Source organism: Falco punctatus (assembly GCF_963210335.1).
Source record: "Falco punctatus genome assembly, contig: scaffold_52, whole genome shotgun sequence".
NCBI classification, from domain to species: Eukaryota; Metazoa; Chordata; class Aves; order Falconiformes; family Falconidae; genus Falco; species Falco punctatus.
Window position 1 is genome coordinate 335139 of NW_027660219.1, and position 16997 is coordinate 352135.

The following is a 16997-nucleotide window of genomic DNA, read 5'->3' on the forward strand; positions in this document are numbered from 1 at the left end:
AAGCTGCGTCCCGTCTCTTCATTCGCCGCAGTTCAGCATTGCTTTCTGATGACAAATGAAGTTCAAGTTCTTGAACTGCAGCATTCAGGGAGGAACGAAATGATTCAATTTCTGTCTCTAGTCTGTCTTTGCTTTTGTTTGTCTGCTCAAGTTTGGAAGTCAGCACTGCAGATTCTGTCTTTAGTAAGTCCAGCTCCGTGTTGAACTGAAAAAACATTTGTCTTAATGCTTCCTTGTTCAGTTTACGTTCCTTTTTGAGAGCTTCATTTTTTTCTTTCAAGGTCTCATTTTCCTTTAAATATTTTCCTTCTTCCTCCTGGTGCCTAAGTCTTACTTGAGTGAGTTCTAGCCTTAGCATAGCAATCTCATCTTGCAGTAACTGATTCTTGTACAACAGATCCTGTTCTCTGTCAGTGCTGGATTCCTGAAGGACAGGGAACATGAATAAAGAGCCAATTGGGAAATGAATCTACAAAAAACCTGCAGCAATAAACTGCATTTTAACATTTCTAGTACTAAAGCATGACTTCAAAGATGAAGTTTCAGGCAATAAGCTACTCTGTGAACCCATGCACATGTACAATGTACGTACACAACGGAAGTGCAACATATCCTTAAAACCTAAATGAACATCCCAAATATACAGTTACGTTTTTTTCCCCCCTTAAACCAGCAACCAAAGCTTTTAAAATGACAGCGCTTTCTTGTATGTGCATGCCTTTATAATACTGCCTTTAAGGTTGAATTAGGTGTGCTACAGATCTGGTAAAAACAAGGCTAGAAAGGGTATTTTCCTTCTCAAATGTCTTCTGAACACTTATCCTTTTGTGTTACTGGAAGTTAGCTATAAAACTCAATCACCCCCGGAATGCAATAGTCCTGTATATTTCCTCTTTATTGTATGTATAACTTTTTTCCACTTAAAACACATTCACCCTACATTTATTGGGCAGCACAGCCAAGAACAAAAAGGCTTCCAGGCACTGCACATTCTTTAGGAAATTCAGTAAATTCTTTCCAAGATCTTTTTTAATACAGTGCTTATGATTGCTTTTTCTCCTCCAGTTACTCTAACTCTTACAGAGAGTTGAATTCATTGCTGATATTCGATCATAAAATTTTAGTTATGTGGAGGTGGAAAAGAAAGGCATACTTGAAGTAAGTTCAATAAGGGAATAACTAATTTAAAAAAAAAAAAAAAAAAGCAATGGAAACACAAACACTGTCAAACAACTTTCTTCCTGGTCAACCTTGCCATAGGTAGCTAGGTGTTTCACTGCTAGAAAGCCTAAAAAGTGATGACAAAATGTCTATGAAATGGAAAATAACAGATAGGTTAAGAAACGGTGTAAACAGTGTCTTCTATTAGTTTCCTACTTGCACAAGTAATTCAGGTACATACAGGAGTGATGCTGCTTTCCAGAACTTTTAGACATAAGAGAAAACAAGAAAGGTATTTACCCAGATAAGTTACACTGGTAAACAGTAAATAAACCATCAAGAAACAGAAAAAGTTATGTAAGATTTATTATGACTTTAAAACAAACATGGTGAAATTTAATTTATTAGAAAAAAAATCTGCTTACCTCTGATTTTTTTCCTATAGATCTTCTTGTCTCTTCTTCTAGTTCCATTTGTCTCCCAAGGTGGTTGTTCAAAATTCCTTCTTGAAGGGCTCTGGCCCTCTTTTCCTGAGAGAGCTGTCTCTGTGTTTCATCACGTTCCTCTTCAACCTACAGTAATACAATAAAACTGCTTGCATCTGAAGAAAAAACAGAGCTAGCAATACATCTTCCCATTCTCCCTTGCATACTTGAAAACATTTTTGATTCCCCACCGTTATGATAATCCACCTATAAATAAATAAATTTAAATTTTCTTATGAAAATTTAAGAAGGCGAAATACAGGATGTTTTGTAGTAATTCAAAAAAAAGTAAGGCTTTGCCTGAAATACAAATGAAACCTCAATTTTGAAAAAGGAAAAAAGGAATAATAAACTGAAAAGCAAAAAAAAAAAAAAACCAGCCCAATTGTGAACCAACTGTACCCTACTGTTCTCAAAACCTGACAATTGTTATCCAACGCCTCTTCCATGAACAAAGCGCCTCCTTCTCTAGGCATACTGGAATACAATTGAAAAGAAGCAGAAAATAAGACAAAGAGTTTAATTCATTATTTAATATACCTGTTTCAAGAGCTTTCTCAGTGTTCTTAACTCCATTTCTAAATTCCTAGAGTGTAACTCAAGTTTCTGTTTCTCCTCCATCTCTTTACAATATTGATCTTCTTTCCTTCGGAGGTCTTCTCTCATTTTCTCACACAGCACTTCTACTCTGAGCCTCTTTTCTTCTTGTTGTTTCAAAGAACATCTGGGATTTAACGGAGGATTTGAGAAACAAAAGCACTGATATAAAAGTAGATATTCCAACATGATGAACTTGCAGAGACAACTCAAACCATAAAAAATGTTAAATGTTTTCAGAGTTCATATTTTTACTGTACTTTTCAACTTTTTAAAGAATTCTAACTTCATTCCGTTGTGCATGGTATCAGTTGTACAAGATAGAGAAAAAAAACTTTGAGTGATTTATCCGTTATTTGTAAGTTTGTATAGGGAAACACACACCAGTGTGCACACTAGAAAAATAAAATTAAAAAAACCCATCTTCATATTACAGCCATTTTGTTGAAAAAGGAGTTTGTTGTCTCATCAGATCAAAGCATGGTAAACTTTTACTATGGTTAGTATACATTTTCTTAGTATACTGAGCATTGCCTACATATTACGGATTCAGTGACCAGAAGTAATACTGGTGAATCAGTGCCTTATTTGTACGCCTATACAGAATCTATAGGATAAAATTCAGAGGGCTAGAATTTCTCTGGGGCAGATGAGCAGTGACAGTGGAGATTAGGGCCGTAGGGTTTATACTTTGTGACGGAACAGAGTGAGCGAATAATTAGGGCCAGGATCTTTGTGGCTTGCTTTGAAAAACCTGAGAGTCTTGTTCTTACTGAAACAGCTGGTTCCTCCATAGTCGATCTTTGCAAAAGTGATTTGTGTGGGTAGGCCACGGGGATAAACTCTCTGCCGGCTCTGAGATGGGTGTTTTCCCAGGAACACGTGCAGCTCCCTGGGAGAAGAACCCAGGATTTCATTCCTGCCTGCCAGTACAATGTTGCAGTTATTTTGAAATAAACTACGAATTGCGAAGGAGAGCAAGGGGATAATGAAGGGATTATCTCTCTAGCTTTGAAGCATACAGGTAAGTGAAAGGCTGCTGAGATTAATTGCTAAAGTGAAGCAGAAACGTTTAATCAATCAGTCTTTCGAGGTGTGGTGCAGAGCTTATTGCAGGAGTAGTGCAGAGCACCAGACAGCGTTCCCTGACCTCGCGCGGCGAGCCCTGGCTAATGTGTCCGGCACCACGGCAGGCTCCCTGTGACGCGCGTACAGAAAGCAGCCGGGTTGCTCTTTCGGAGCCACCAACAGAGTGTTTATTAAGAAACAGAAGTGCTAAGAGCAAAACAGCAGTTTAAGGTGTTGGGAGGCGTTTCCCTCGCTTGGCTGTGTATCGGTACTGACTTGCTCGCAGGCAGCAGTAGTTCTCAATGGATCACACCCTTCTTAGGGTGACTTACGCAGGATCAGGTGAACATTGCTTAAATTTCTGCTGAAGCTGGGTCAGATCTGTCCCTAGCATTGCTTAAGCAAGCATGGAGCTCTTCCATGTGAACAAGTCACAATTTTTCCCTTAGCGTATGATTTGGTTGATTTAAATTGTGTGTCCTTTGGGCTGGTTAGGAGCACAGGTACTGTCCCCTGGATAGACTGTGTGTGTGGTGGCAGTTCTGTTGCTACAAATTTATGGATGAGCGTGGAGAAAATGTTTGCTGCTATGAGCGTAATGATTTACAATGAAAACTTGTCCTTCAGTGCTTTACGTGCCTAAACTCCTCCTTTTCGCCTGTGTACATGTGTCTGGGTGTGAAAAATCCCAGCTCGTACTGAAATGAGGGTGACTTGGGATGTTCAGGGTTCCAGCGTATCCCTGTCCAGCACCTTAACATCAGATCATGGTACTTGAAAGGGTTTCTGAAACCTGCGTGTGAAGCACTCGTACAGCTTTGGAAAAGGTTTCAATTCCACTGAAAGTCCTGTCGGTCACTTGGCCTTTCCCAGATGACGTTCAGCCCACCCTGTGTGGACCGTGTGGATGTGGGAAAATAAGTTTATGGAGGTAAGTCCTAGTCTCAACCAAGCCAGTATTCATAAAGTTTTGATATTCTTTCAGCTGTCAAGTCCTGCTCAAGTGAGATGATGCCCAAGCTGCTTGCCCTGAGTGCTGCTGATTGTACACCAAACCCAGTTTGCTGCAGTAACAACATTTATTGCAACCTGGCAGCGTAGCACCAGCTTGGTGTGGGAAGGTGAGCTTTGCTCAGGGACACGTGGCTGAGGAGATGCATGACGGGTTTCCAGAGGTGTGCCAGAGGTGCAAAGCAAATCCACCAGTCCAATGCCATCCAGAAACAATAACGTCTACGGCAGGTGCTCCATGCAGGTGGAGAAGGCTGCCAGAGACAGGAGGTGCCAGAGAGATGCTTGGAGTTGTGGAAGGAGAATTGCTTCTCTACTCAGAGCTCCCTAAATGCTGACTCACAGTAGGCTCCTGTCTCCAACGAGTACTAGTATAGTATGATGGGTGGTCTTCAAGGTGTAGGACCAGATCCTGTGCCTGTATGTGGGTGCCTCCAGTGCCCACTGGCTCTTGTGGCAAGGCGCTACAACACGCTTCTAGCCCAGGGGATCTGTGGTGCGGTATTGAAATTCCTCTGTGCAGTTTTTCCCCATTGGTTGCTGCATCCCTTGGCATCTCTTTGTCAGCACAGAAAACTTCAGTAATTAGCAAAGCACCACCGAGCTTGTGCATGGCTGAGAGGCGCTATATACTGAGATGCTTTTATTGCTGTCAGTAATAAAAGTAACGATGCAGATGGCTCTCTTTCAGTAGTTCTGTGAGCCTAACGCAGAAGCAAAAGCCTGGGGGCAGGATCTCACCCTCTTTGAGGGGAGGATCAGAACCCATACCCATAGGAGTATTTTAGGAGACAGCATACCCAAGAGGAGGCAGCCCTCAAGCAGAACTGCCTATTCCATTACTCTTCTCTCTCCCCTTGGTTCGGAGCCCCAAAAAGCAGTTTCCCCAGAAGAGAGGTAACGTGTGTGGCTCAGGAGTAGTTCTCGGTGGTTTTAGTCCTGCTGGAAGCCTCCAGCCTTGTGCTAAAAGCCTGGTGAGGAACCATCTAGGTGTTTGGCAGATGAATACCCTGTTTTCCCTCAACTTCCCACACAGCTTGCAGGAGGGCTGACAGCTGCTGAGCAGGAGCTGTGCTAAAGCAAATCTTGGCTTGTTTGCTGTGGATGGCAGACCCAGGCTCAGAGCATCCTTTGTGGTTCTGCACGCCCAGGGCACAGTTGGGGGAGTTCAGCCTCGGCTCCTCAATTGCTTACTTCAAGGGCAGGTAGAAGGTGCGAGCAGGGTCTGATTCTGGCTCCGTGGTTGTTAATCAGGGTGAGTTTTCCTGCGCTGGCTCAGTTCCTGTCCCCATAGGAAGTGGGTGAAGTCATGTCTCCCCTCCTGAGCCCTGGGCGGCAAGACTTGCTCTGTGCCAGATTCAGGTTATTCCTGTATGGCAGGAGAGAGCAGCTAAATAGGCTTCTTCAGTGCAGCACGCTGGGAGCTGGAGATGATGTGGAGCAGAGCTTGCCTTGCCCTGGGTCAGGGAGGGCTCTGGCTGCCTTGTTCCCCCGCCGCTGAGCTTTGCTGCCTGGCCCTGACAGCAGGGGGTCCCCAGCACCGTTTCCTCCCCATTGCTGCTTGCTAGGCGTGGGGCAAATGCCATCAGCCTCGTAGAATCATAGAATGATGGAGGTTGGAAAAGACCTTGAAGATGACCAAGTCCAACTTAACCCCGGATTGCCAAGCCCACCACTAAACCGTGTCCCGAAGCACCACATCTGTGTGTTTGTCAAACACGTCAGGGGTGGTGATTCCAGCCTGCAGCGTGGAGAAGCAAGCCCTGCCGGAGCCGTCTCCTCCCTGGCAGGGTCCCGCCAGCCCCCCAGTCCCGAAGGCTGGCCAGCAGCTGCTGCTTAGGCTGTCCGCACGCGGGGGGCTGCTGCAGGGGGGTTTGGTACTGAGCACTGGAGAGCTACTGGGATGTGTGGTTTGGGTTGGTCAGTAAGCGTGATGAGCTGGCCTCAGATCTTCCCCTTCCTCTAAGCCAGCACCAACACTTGCACAATAGACAAGATCTCCTTAGGGCAACGTAAGCATCTTGGGTAGATCTGGGAGAACTGGCTGGGGATCACTGTATTTAGTGTGGCAGCAATGCTCAGGGTGGCAGGGGATGTCAGAATAGGATCTGGGTCTTCTGCCCTACGCAGGATGGCCTGAGCCACTGCCCTGAGGTGCCTCTGCCCTTCTCGGTCTAACCACAGGCAGCTTCTCTGTGCTGCGGCAGCCTCTGGAGCTGTGAGTGATAACCGCCAGCTTGAGAAAACACCGAGGTTTCATCACAAATGGGGGAAAAGGAGGCATGAGATCACAGGAAAAATCAAGGCATATGAAACACGATTAATTAGGGAGCTGATGTGGAGCTCTTCAGTCACCTGTGGCACGACAGAGAGTTTGATGTGGTGTGTTAGAGCCATTTGGGTTTGGTGAAGATGACGGTAACTACAGAACCAGGTGTGCTCGGCTGGCAGCAGGGCAAGCGCAGCCTCTGCATCTCGGCCGCGGTGGGAAACTGCGGTAGGGGCTGCATCGCGTTGCGTATGGGCCGAGGGGAATTGTCAGGGGCGTTACTGACTGCTCAGCTCCTGCACAGAGCAGCATGGGGTTCCCAGCCGGGAATGTCGATGTGTTGGGATGCTGAATCCCTTTCTTCAGCTGAAATTGATGCTGGGCTTAGCTGAATCGGCTTACTTTGGTAAATGAGGCCACCTCTGCAAGGGCTTGGCGGTGTGTTAGTGGCCACTGTACACACGCAGGAAGCTCATTAAATCCCAGCCCTACGTGTTTGTTGATGTTTGAGGCTGAACAAGTAACGGCAGCATGGGTGTGCCATCACCTCTGGGCATCTCAGCTACTCGCAAGAGTAAAACATTACCTCGCTGTGATACTAGTCTGTGGTTTTGTGCAGACTTTGGAGAAGACAACCACCTCTGCATGCCTCTCTTCTCTTTCCTTTAAGAACCCCCTTTCTACCGAAGGTCCTGTCATCTTGCCAGGCTGGCACTGCCATCGGTAGCTTCCAGGAACTTGTCTGAAAACAAAATGAAAATCCTATTGACTTAGCCTCTAGATCAAGCCTTTTCCTTTGTCTTTTTTCTCTGCAAACCCACTGATGGATGTGGATAGGCAGCAGGGTTTAACTGAGGTTCAGCCCTCGCTCTGTTGTGTTTCACGTTCCTGAGATCACTCAGGTTGCTGAGCCCTCGCGGTTTGTACCGACTCCAGCCGGAGCGGAGGAGGCTCAGGACTTGCCTGAGCAAACCCTCTGCCTCGCTGCATCTTGACCTGAGCTGTGCCTGTGTCGTGCGGGATACCAGGGTGGGAATGCCAAAACCATTTCTGGTTTTAACCTTACTCTGGTGTGAGCGTTCACAGGGGCTCTGATGTCGCAGTGTGTTCGGTTCCTATCGAGCTAAATTCACGGCAACAGCCCCATAGCTTCTGGTGGCCACCGCTGTGTGCCACTGCTGGTCAGGTCTGTAGCTCTTCATCGCCGCGCAATTCTCCGACCCTTCAACACCAGGCAGGCTGGTAGTGGCTTCTTACCAGTGCTGAGAGGTGAGGAAACCTTCTGCTTCCCTAAGCAGCAGCCTCTTGGCTCCAGAGCTTTACTGTAGTGCGTGAAGTGATGTAATTATTTCCGTTTGTGTTTAGTGCTAGCAGATGCAGACAAACTTGTTTTGTTTGGTGAGTTTTTAAAGATCTTGTTTCCCATGTTATCCAAAGGTGTAAGCCAGGCTCTGATGCCGTGGTTATTACAAGAGGCTGCTCTAGCTTTTCCTTGGACAGCCAGGCATTTAAGAACTTTGCAAAGGGATTTTCCTTTCTGCTTGCCTCAGGTCGTGAGTGCATGTTGTACTTTTCTTCCTTCACTTGTGAGAATTCCCAGCAGGATTGGCTAGTTTCTGTTGGACTTTTATGTTCTTGTACGTCTGCTTCAAAGCGAGTGCAGGGTGGCATATACTGTAGGCAAAAAGAGGCGTAAATAGGACTTTGTGCGATTATATGTTGACTTTGCATGTGAATCGTAGCAGGGCTGCAACGGACTGAGGATTGGTAACTAATACTTTATACAAATAATTGGTTATATAGGCTTTTATAGTTCAAATCAATTAGACTGATGGGTGAGTATAATTGGTCTCCAAAGTGTTCCTTCATGTCAGATCAGCTAACAGTTAACAACCGTTTCCTGTCTTTGTTCCCCTTTTCCACAACTGCTTGTAACAATGATTTTTCTTTATATATACTGTTTTAGATAAGGTTGTTAAATTTCTTGCAAACAGAGTATGGCCTTCGCCCCTCTCTAGGGCCTTGTGTTTCAAAGCCGATGGTCTGTCGCTTTGAGGGTAGAAGAAAAGAAATTAAGTTTGTGCTTCATTTGCTTGATCTTTTTTTTTTTGTTATTCATGGCTTTATATCTCCAAAACTATGTGTCACCCCTTCTGACAAAAATGCTGCTAAAGCAACCCGTGGAGTTGACTGCATGAGCACGGCTGGGGGGTGGGTGCTAGGAGGGTTATTTGGAGGTTAAAAGTCTCTTTTTGGCTGTTTTGTTCATCCCCAGAAGCAGACTTCCATGTGACGCCGCCTCTCCCATTCTTAGCCTGTGAAGGATTTCTGGAAGAACGTAGTTTTCAGCTCTTTGCAGGGCATCCTGGACTGCAGCTTGTCTCTTCTATCATCAGTGGAGATCACTAGTATGTTCTTAGGTGCCATGAACCCTGGATGCATTTCGGGGCAGAACTGACCATTCATTAGTCTCCTTTCCTCGTGGATCAATCAACGTCTGCTGAGAAGCAGAAGAGTAGCTTGAAGGGTGATTGATTTATGAAGTGGCGTATTGAGCATGCCTTTGCCAGGCAATCAGAATGAAGGTTCCTGCCCTGTTTTTCCCCGTGGGCCAAAAGCAGTGTTTCAGCTGATCAGGGACCGCAGCGTTTCATGGCTGTAGTGGCAATAACGATTAAAAATAGCCCACGGCATCCTGGATATGCGGCAGCGCTGTCTTGCGTTATCCAACAGTTTCATTGTCCTTTCAATCCATTCTGCGAGGGTCCTTCACGCTGGGCAGCACAAAGCCTCTGTGCTGGCTGCCAGATATTCCTGCGCTGGAGTATTTCATCCCGTAACAAAGCCAACAGCCCTTCCTAAGCACGGTGCGGAGGAGGTAATGGGGAATACTTTGGGTGCTCCATTACAGGAGGATGCACAGCAAGGAGCCTGGTGGAAAGCAGGGTGACTCCTAAGTGCAGGAGAGCCGTCTGAAGAGCCTGCGACCTGTCCCGCAGATGCTGTGGCTGGTCATTGCTCTCCATCTCCCTTTTCCTGCCCATCTGTTGTCTCACGGTGGCTTGCAGTGCTCTGGGGTAGCGGATCCTTTCCTTGCGATGGGCTGCATGGGCTCAGAGGGGGCTTTGCTGGGGACTTTAGCTGTTGACAGCATCAGCTGTGGCAGCAGTGATGATTAGGGTGCCCTGAGCTTTGTTGTAGCCTGGGCAATGGTCCTGTAGAAACCCCTGTGTTGGCAGCAGTTATTTAATGGTGAGGTTTATAAACAAGCTGCTCCTAGGGCTGGAGTAACCAGCACGATGGTTTTAATGATGTCTGAAGGTAGCTCATGAGCACTGCCTCAGAGAAACACTTAAAAATGACTGTCACTGCCCTGTGTTTTGCTCTAGTGCTGGAAATACGAGCGTGGGGACTGACAGGTGGCCTTTGTCAGAGACCCAGCACACTTTGTAGGTGATGCCATTAGCTTCCTGACAGCAAAACAGCTCAGAGCAGCGCTCCTGACTCTGACCGAGGTAGCTCTATGGGAGGTGCAGCAAAAAGCATATGGTGGGGAGGGCTGGATCCAGCCGCAGGGGACTCCTCTCGCTTTCCAGAGATCGTTAGCCTGGTGAAGTGACTCCCTTCTCCGGTGGTGAAGTGGTGCCAGCAGACCTTTGCACGCTGTTTGAAAACCCAGAATATGCTGGTGATGGTGAGGCAGTTGGGTATCGTGATAGCAGCAGGAGCAAAAGAACTGCTCAGAGGGTCGATGTGGAGGTACAATGACACCCTTCTGAGTGAAGAGCTCGGCTTTTGTTGCTTGCTTGTATTTTCAGTGAAAAAGCAGCAGGACCTGTCTCTTTTAGAAGAGGTGAGAGCCAGGCATAGTTTTCTGACAAACTGGGCAAATTAATTTAAACTTGCTTTCCCTGTTACCCAAATATTCTGAACCGGACTGTCATGCAGTCCTAAAAAGGTTTAAAATCCAAATGCAGCGAGGCGGGAGTTACAGGGATAGAGGGAGAATATTACGGTGAGGACGAAAGGCAGCAGAGTGCTGTTTTGTTTCTCTTCAGTCTAATCCATCTGGCTACCAGCTTCCTAATATTTAGAGCAGTAATCGATGGAGGAAGGTACTGGCTGTTGAATGCTGGGAACGCATTCTTCATAAAACCTGAAATTTGTTTTGAAATCTTGTTCAAGGGTTTGCTTAATATTCGGAAAGATATTTTAGCTCTTCTGTAAATTCCCTCTCCTCCTGCACAACAGGCCCCACAGAGGATGTCCCAGTGCTGGGTTTCTTACTTTCAGATAGTTAAAAGTTACCGTGATGTGCTAAGATAACCGGTGGCCATAGCCGTGCAGGTGGATGCTGGAATAAAACACGGTGGTGTTCCTGCTGTCTCAGAGAGCATCGTTCAGGAGTGCACAGCCCAAAGCATCTGCTCTACTGCTGTATAAGAAGCCTCTCTTTTAATTTCAAGTTCAGGTGTTGCTTTGTTCAGGTTGCAGAGTGAGCTGTGTCCTGCTGTCTCTGGGAAATACGTCAAAAGCATGTAAGAATGAGAGAGCTGACAGCCTGTAATAAGGTCATCGTGTTGTGTAAGTAACGATAGGGCAGGTACGTCTGGATTCAGTAAATGTGCTTTCATGGCAGCAAAGCGTCCCAAAGCACAGACCCACGGACATCACCCCATCAAGTGAAACACCTAGGGCTACATTGCTGTTACAGTACAGAGATTGTTTTGTGGTTGGGTTGGTTTTTTTTTCCTCCAGACTTATATATTAAATAACCAAGAGTCTTAAATAAATGTCACATCTCATTTGGCACCCAGGACATGAAGCCTGCAGCTGCCCTGAGCCAACCCTGACAGCTCTGCTCTGTGCCAGTTTATCTGCCTGGCAGAAAGACCTGCTGCTCCCTCCTGACTCGCTGGCATCCGCACGCTCTCATCTGTACCGGGAGGTTTGTGGGTTTACACAGTCAGCACGATGCCAGATCCTTCTCTCTGTGGTAGAAGGTGCTCCGGCAAAGCCCTCCAGCCTTCAGAAGCGTCCTCGGTGCCTGCAGCCGGGAGTGTAAGTGCTCTCCAGGAGAGCAGCAGTAGGGGATGCTCAGCAAAGCGTGTAGAAGCAGGCAGTGCATATGCTTTCTCCCTCGTGGGCCTTGGAGGCAGCATTTTTCTGTGCTGGAGGCTTTATTCACGTCTTTGTTTAATCGCTGCTGATGGTTTTACCTGCCAAGCCTTTGTCCAGTTGCTTTGTGGATTTATAGCGATGAGTGTCTGTAGGCACCTATGGCAGTACGTTCCAAAGGAAGGAATATTCCTTGGAAAAGTACTAGTACTACTTTTCTCTAATTTTGACTAATACTATTTCAGGCCCTCGGGTTCCTGTTTTACAACAAATTGTGACAATTTTTTCCGCGTTAAGTTTTTCCCAGGCCATTCATATTTCTACAAACCTACCTATCTCCTATGTGGTTTCTAGGTTGAGGAATCCTGTTCAGTCTTCGTATAGAAGCTGCTCTGTACTTCAGAGAAGGGCAGAAAGAAAGATGAAATTTCAAAGGCTTCAGCTTGGTTTTTAAGATCAGAAGTATACCCATTATTTCAAGACCCACCTGGCCATGGGTTTAGACAGCGAGATCATGATAGTTTTCGTGGAGTTTATTTTGCAGTAGTTTGTTGTCTCGTAGAGCATTTTTCATGTCATGTTTCCATGAACCTGAGTTGTACATGCTCAAAGCACTGTGCATGTCTCCCAGTTCTTGGGTCCTGCTTCCTCTGCTTGCCAACGTACGCTGAGGATTCAGCGGAGGGGGAAGGCAGCGCTTATAAAGCACACCTGCCTCTGTAACGCTTCTGAACCTCAGTTATTTTTCTACGCTAAGTTGTCCATTCCAGAAAGCAGGCTGTCCAGTCATGGAGACGTTGCTGTTTCTCTCGCAACATGACTCATCTCTGGCCACGAATCCCTCCCGCTCCTCCTGGGCTCCCTTAAGAGCAGAGAGGTTGAGGTTATACAGGCACGAAGGCTGAACTCTCCATGTGTGGAGGTGAGGCAATGGCTGCAGAGATCTGTTTGAAGGGTGATTCATTCCCAACCTCCCTCCAAGAGAGGGGCTCTCTTTCTCCTGGCATGGCTGTGATTCGCCGCATTGTGTCCGGCTTAGGGTTTAAGGAGTCCGTGTAGGACACCGCCAGCTCTCCCCCGTGCTGTTGTGTGGCAGCCTTGGAAAGGCAGGTCCATCCCCTGCTGCCTTGCTGTAACCTGTGCAGCGAGGAGAAGGCTCTGCCTCGGCAGGGGGATGCTCTCCAGGGCTGGCCGGGTCGCTGCCCTTCTCAGCTGGGGCTGCCTCTGAGGCTTTAAACACGCTCCACAGAAGTGCCATTTCGACGGAGAATGTCTCGTGTTTGTGGTTTGCTTCTCACCTGGAAACCCTCACCTGCAACAGGCAGAGTAGGCTCGGTGCTCAAGTTTGAGCTTAGTTGACTCCCAGGAGCTGCTTGGTTGGGAAGAATGAAGGTTTGGAAGCTCTGGCAGCGAGGGCGCTTTGGTGGGGGTCTCTTCTGGAGGGTGAAGGGCTGGCAGGTGCTCCAGCAAGACTCCAGGCGTTCATCGGCTGCTGTGCGCAGCCAGGGGCTCTCTCCTCTTCGGTCTGAGGTGGAAGGCAAAGGTGTGCTCGCTCGGGTTGTGGGACAGCTTGGGAATGCTCGGTGCAGGCTTGCACGCTCGGGCACAGGCACCGACAGGCTCCAGGCAGAAGAAATGGGCTTGCAGGGCTGTGATGGGCAGGTTGACGTGGGCCGTGCCCCACCAGTCTCGTTCCGACCTGTCTGCACAGACACACAGCAAGTGAGGGCCCTGCTGCTCCAACACGGTGAAGTTCTCATCTGCGTCCCATCCTGCCGGGGGCTGTCACTTTGCTTGCCTCCCTCTTCTGCCTGCATGCCCCAGGCACCTTCGCTTGTTGGCAACAAGGGATCAGGAGAGACACAACCCCGGTGGTATGCTTGCAGGAGACTCTGGGCGAGCCGTGACCGAGGTGCGACTCCTGAGAGTCACCTGAACGACTCAGATGCAGAATTCCCTGTGACCCGAGTGGGATGGCAACCCAAAGGCCACCTGGGCACATCTGAAAAAATCCCCCTGTAGACAGGGTCACCTTGGGGTTAAATCTTTACAAGCCCACCCAGAAATAAGGTGCTTAAGGTGGTGTCCAGGACATCCTCGTGCTGTACACGTGCAGCTATCAGGATGTGACAAAGGTATTGATCTGTGGAACTGCTAATACAGCTAAAGGCTGTGACACTTCTGTTCCCTGTGGCTTCCTCCGTTCCTTGTACTCCCATCAGCAAGGGCGATGAGCAAAGTCTCCCTTTTGCTTTGTTCCAGGTGAAGATATTCACACAAGCCTTCATGGAGCCGCTGAAGATGTCAACATCAGGCTAGGCAGGAACTCCTTGACAGCTGGGAAGACCTACATCACGCTGTCAAACCACAGATCCATCGTCATCCACAATCGGAGTAAAGTCATAGCCCACTCCAGTGGAAGGCTTTTGTTAGTCAAGAAGAGGAGGATCAGGAGAAGCTGAGGTTCACTGGGAAGATTCATTTCAGTAAGATACACGGCCCAAGGGTAAAACTAACGTACGGCCTCAGAGGGATGTTGGTGCTTTTTTGAGTGGCATAGGGCAAGTAAACCATCCACGACACCAGGGTGTCCCCCCCTGGGCTTCAGGGTAATGGAGCTCAGTGCTTCCCATTCCGGTTCCATCCATGTTCCAGCTGATGTTTTTTGGGGGAAAGGTTGCATTTCCCCGGAGAGCAAATTCCCATCTGTGGGAGCCCTAAGTCAGTGAGGCCAGGTCCCTGGGCTCGCAGAGGGTCTGTGAGGCTGAGGAAGGTGTCGGCACTCCTTACCTGGGACGGCGTTGAGCGGTAGCACCTAACAGCTGCCGGCAGCGTACCTGCTGTGATATTCACTGCAGTTACTTCCACTCCACCTTTGATAAGACGGCAACCTTCTTCAGCCTTCCTGTCCAGTAGTGCACAGGGCAGGGTGCTTTGCTGGCCCCGAACGTTGAGGCCATCTGTGCAAGATCAGTGTGTTAACAGAAAAAGTCTCATGACCTTCTCTTAGTACGTCCCTGCACCATTCTTTTAGCATCTCTTCCCACCTGCCTATCTCAGATGGGACCCTGAGTGATCCTCTCTCCCCTCAGAAGCAACCAGGTTTCCCCACAGTTAACTTCAACCCAATGTTTTTCCAATGGCACTTGATCTTATGCCAGCTCGTGTTCTACACTCTGAGCAGAGTGCTTTGTTCTTCCTTACTTGCAGTCTTAGAGGTGGTCATAGCTCCGAGGCCACTGTGCTGCTGTAGCAGAAGCTTTTGAGATCTCAGAGCAGAGAGGACCTTTCCAATGGGAGGAGGCAGTTCAGCACCCTGCGCTTGGCTGTCACCCCAAAAGACCTGGATCATCACAAGGTCTACCCAGGGGTTTGCTCTGTCTCCCTCCTGCAGGACTTTCTGGGATTCAACAATGGAATTATTGTCTGTTGATGAAGGCTTAGTTGAGGGTTGCTCATCTCGGTGCCTGGAAGCCCGCCTCATGCACAACGCTGTAGGTCAGCCGTGGAAAAACATTTCTCATGTCACTCCACAGGGAGCAAGCCAAAGAAAGTATTTTTGGCACTGGTGACAGCATTTGCCCGAGGCTCTGTCTGCGTGCTGCTAGTAATGCCCATGGCTGTGTTTCCTTTCTAAATGTATTGGAATTTAGCTGGGTGGTGATTGCGGTCCTGTTTATACCACGTTGCCCTGATGTGCTGTGTATGGAGCCTTCCCCTCATCCCCCTCGAGTAGTCACCTGCTGGTCCTTGGTGGCCAGGGGACTGGAGCGTGAAGGGGGCACATCCATGTGCCAGCTGGGAAGCAAGTGCTCTGCAGCAGTGCTGCCTTCTCACCTCTCGGTTGCGAGCAGCTTTAAACACTAGAATGATTGCTGCTACAACTACCGAGCAAGGGAGAGGTGACCTGTGTCAAAGCTCTGTGGAGAAGGCCAAAAAGAGAAAAATGTTGAAGTGGTTCAAGGCTGGGTGTAAGGGTTTGGATTCAGAGATGCTGGTCCTGCCTTCGTTATTGGGTGATGCTAGGCAAAGTCCCTTCACCTCTCGGGGCCTCTGTCTTCATGCATATAAACGCGTTAATTTCACTGAAGTGATGCAATGCCTGAAAGTCCGTGAGTTTGCTTATCAAATGCTCTGGGATCCTCTGCTGGATGGCAGTGTAGGCAGTGGAGCAGATCTAGTTTGCTTATCCCTGCCAGTCCAAAAGGGAAGGTAAAAAAGAGTGGTGCTGGTAACCTGCAGCTGAATCCCAGCTGCTCTCCCCTTGCCAGCGAAGCACTGCAGTGTGTGCTCCTTCATCTTCATCCATCTCCCCCGAGCACCTCTACGGGAGGAAAAGCCATCTGAGGGTGTTGGTGGGTTGTCCATTAGTCGTGGCAGTAGCTTTGAGCCAGGAGGCTCTCCGGAGGGCTGCTAGCTTTCAAAAACCTCCTCTTAGCTCGTGAGTGTGGCGTAAAACTACCTGCCATGCCAGCGAACAAGTGATAACCTGATCTGCTTGGGACCCCGTGGCGTGGGGTCAGCCCCTCGCTGAGCTGCTCCTGCTGTTCCTCCCGCAGGGCGTTGCTGCTCCTGCGCTTACGCAACAGTCTCTGCAAATTTTATTAAATGATCTGCTTGGTTTGTGTCTCTCCATGGCTGCAGGCGCTGTCGCAGGCTGCAGAAGCAGGAGGAGAATGAGAGGAATTCTTTTCTCAAGCAGTGTGCAATGGACCCCACGCTCCAAGAACGCCTTTCCCTTCTCTCCTGTGCCTTCCAGAACCAGAGGGCAAAGGTGCAAGAAGCCTCTGTGCTTTTCTCCAGTGATATTTTTGCCATTGAGCCGGTGGTAAGTGATAGCTGAGAACCTCTCTTCCTCCTCCTCCTCCTCCCTGGATGAGGTCACTTGGCAGATACCCGCATCAGCATCTTGATGTGCCGAGAGGGAAGACATGAGGTTTCTAGTGAGGCTGGGAGAGGTTGTTGCAAAAAAGCGTTTCTAAACAGTGAGCTCCTGGCAGGCGGCGAGAGCCTGCCTAAAGCTGAGCTGGGCTGCAAGGGCTGTAAATTAAGGGCACTTCATAAGTGTCCTTACAGTGTTCAGGGGTACTGATTATTATATAGAAGGGCAGGCCTTACACGTAGCGTATGGGGATTAACCATGGGCATTAGTTCACCTATTGAAGAATGAAAAGGTCCTCTATGGAAAGGAGGCCAAGTTCAGCCCAAGTTTAATCATGGAAAGACCAATCCCTTCTTATAATCTGGATTTATACCATGTGTGACTCTCCCTGCCAGCATTGTCTGTG

General features: G+C 48.2%; 1 long non-coding RNA gene across 1 annotated transcript in view; it reads left to right on the plus strand.

Annotated features, from left to right (window-relative positions):
- Positions 1-14525, plus strand: part of LOC308057580 — a 68791-nt gene extending 54266 nt beyond the window's left edge. The window contains exons 2-3 of the long non-coding RNA XR_013925340.1: positions 12017-12262; positions 14011-14525. This is a non-coding gene — a long non-coding RNA (uncharacterized lncRNA). The remainder of the gene's footprint in view (positions 1-12016; positions 12263-14010) is intronic.
- The last annotated feature ends 2472 nt before the right edge of the window (positions 14526-16997 follow it).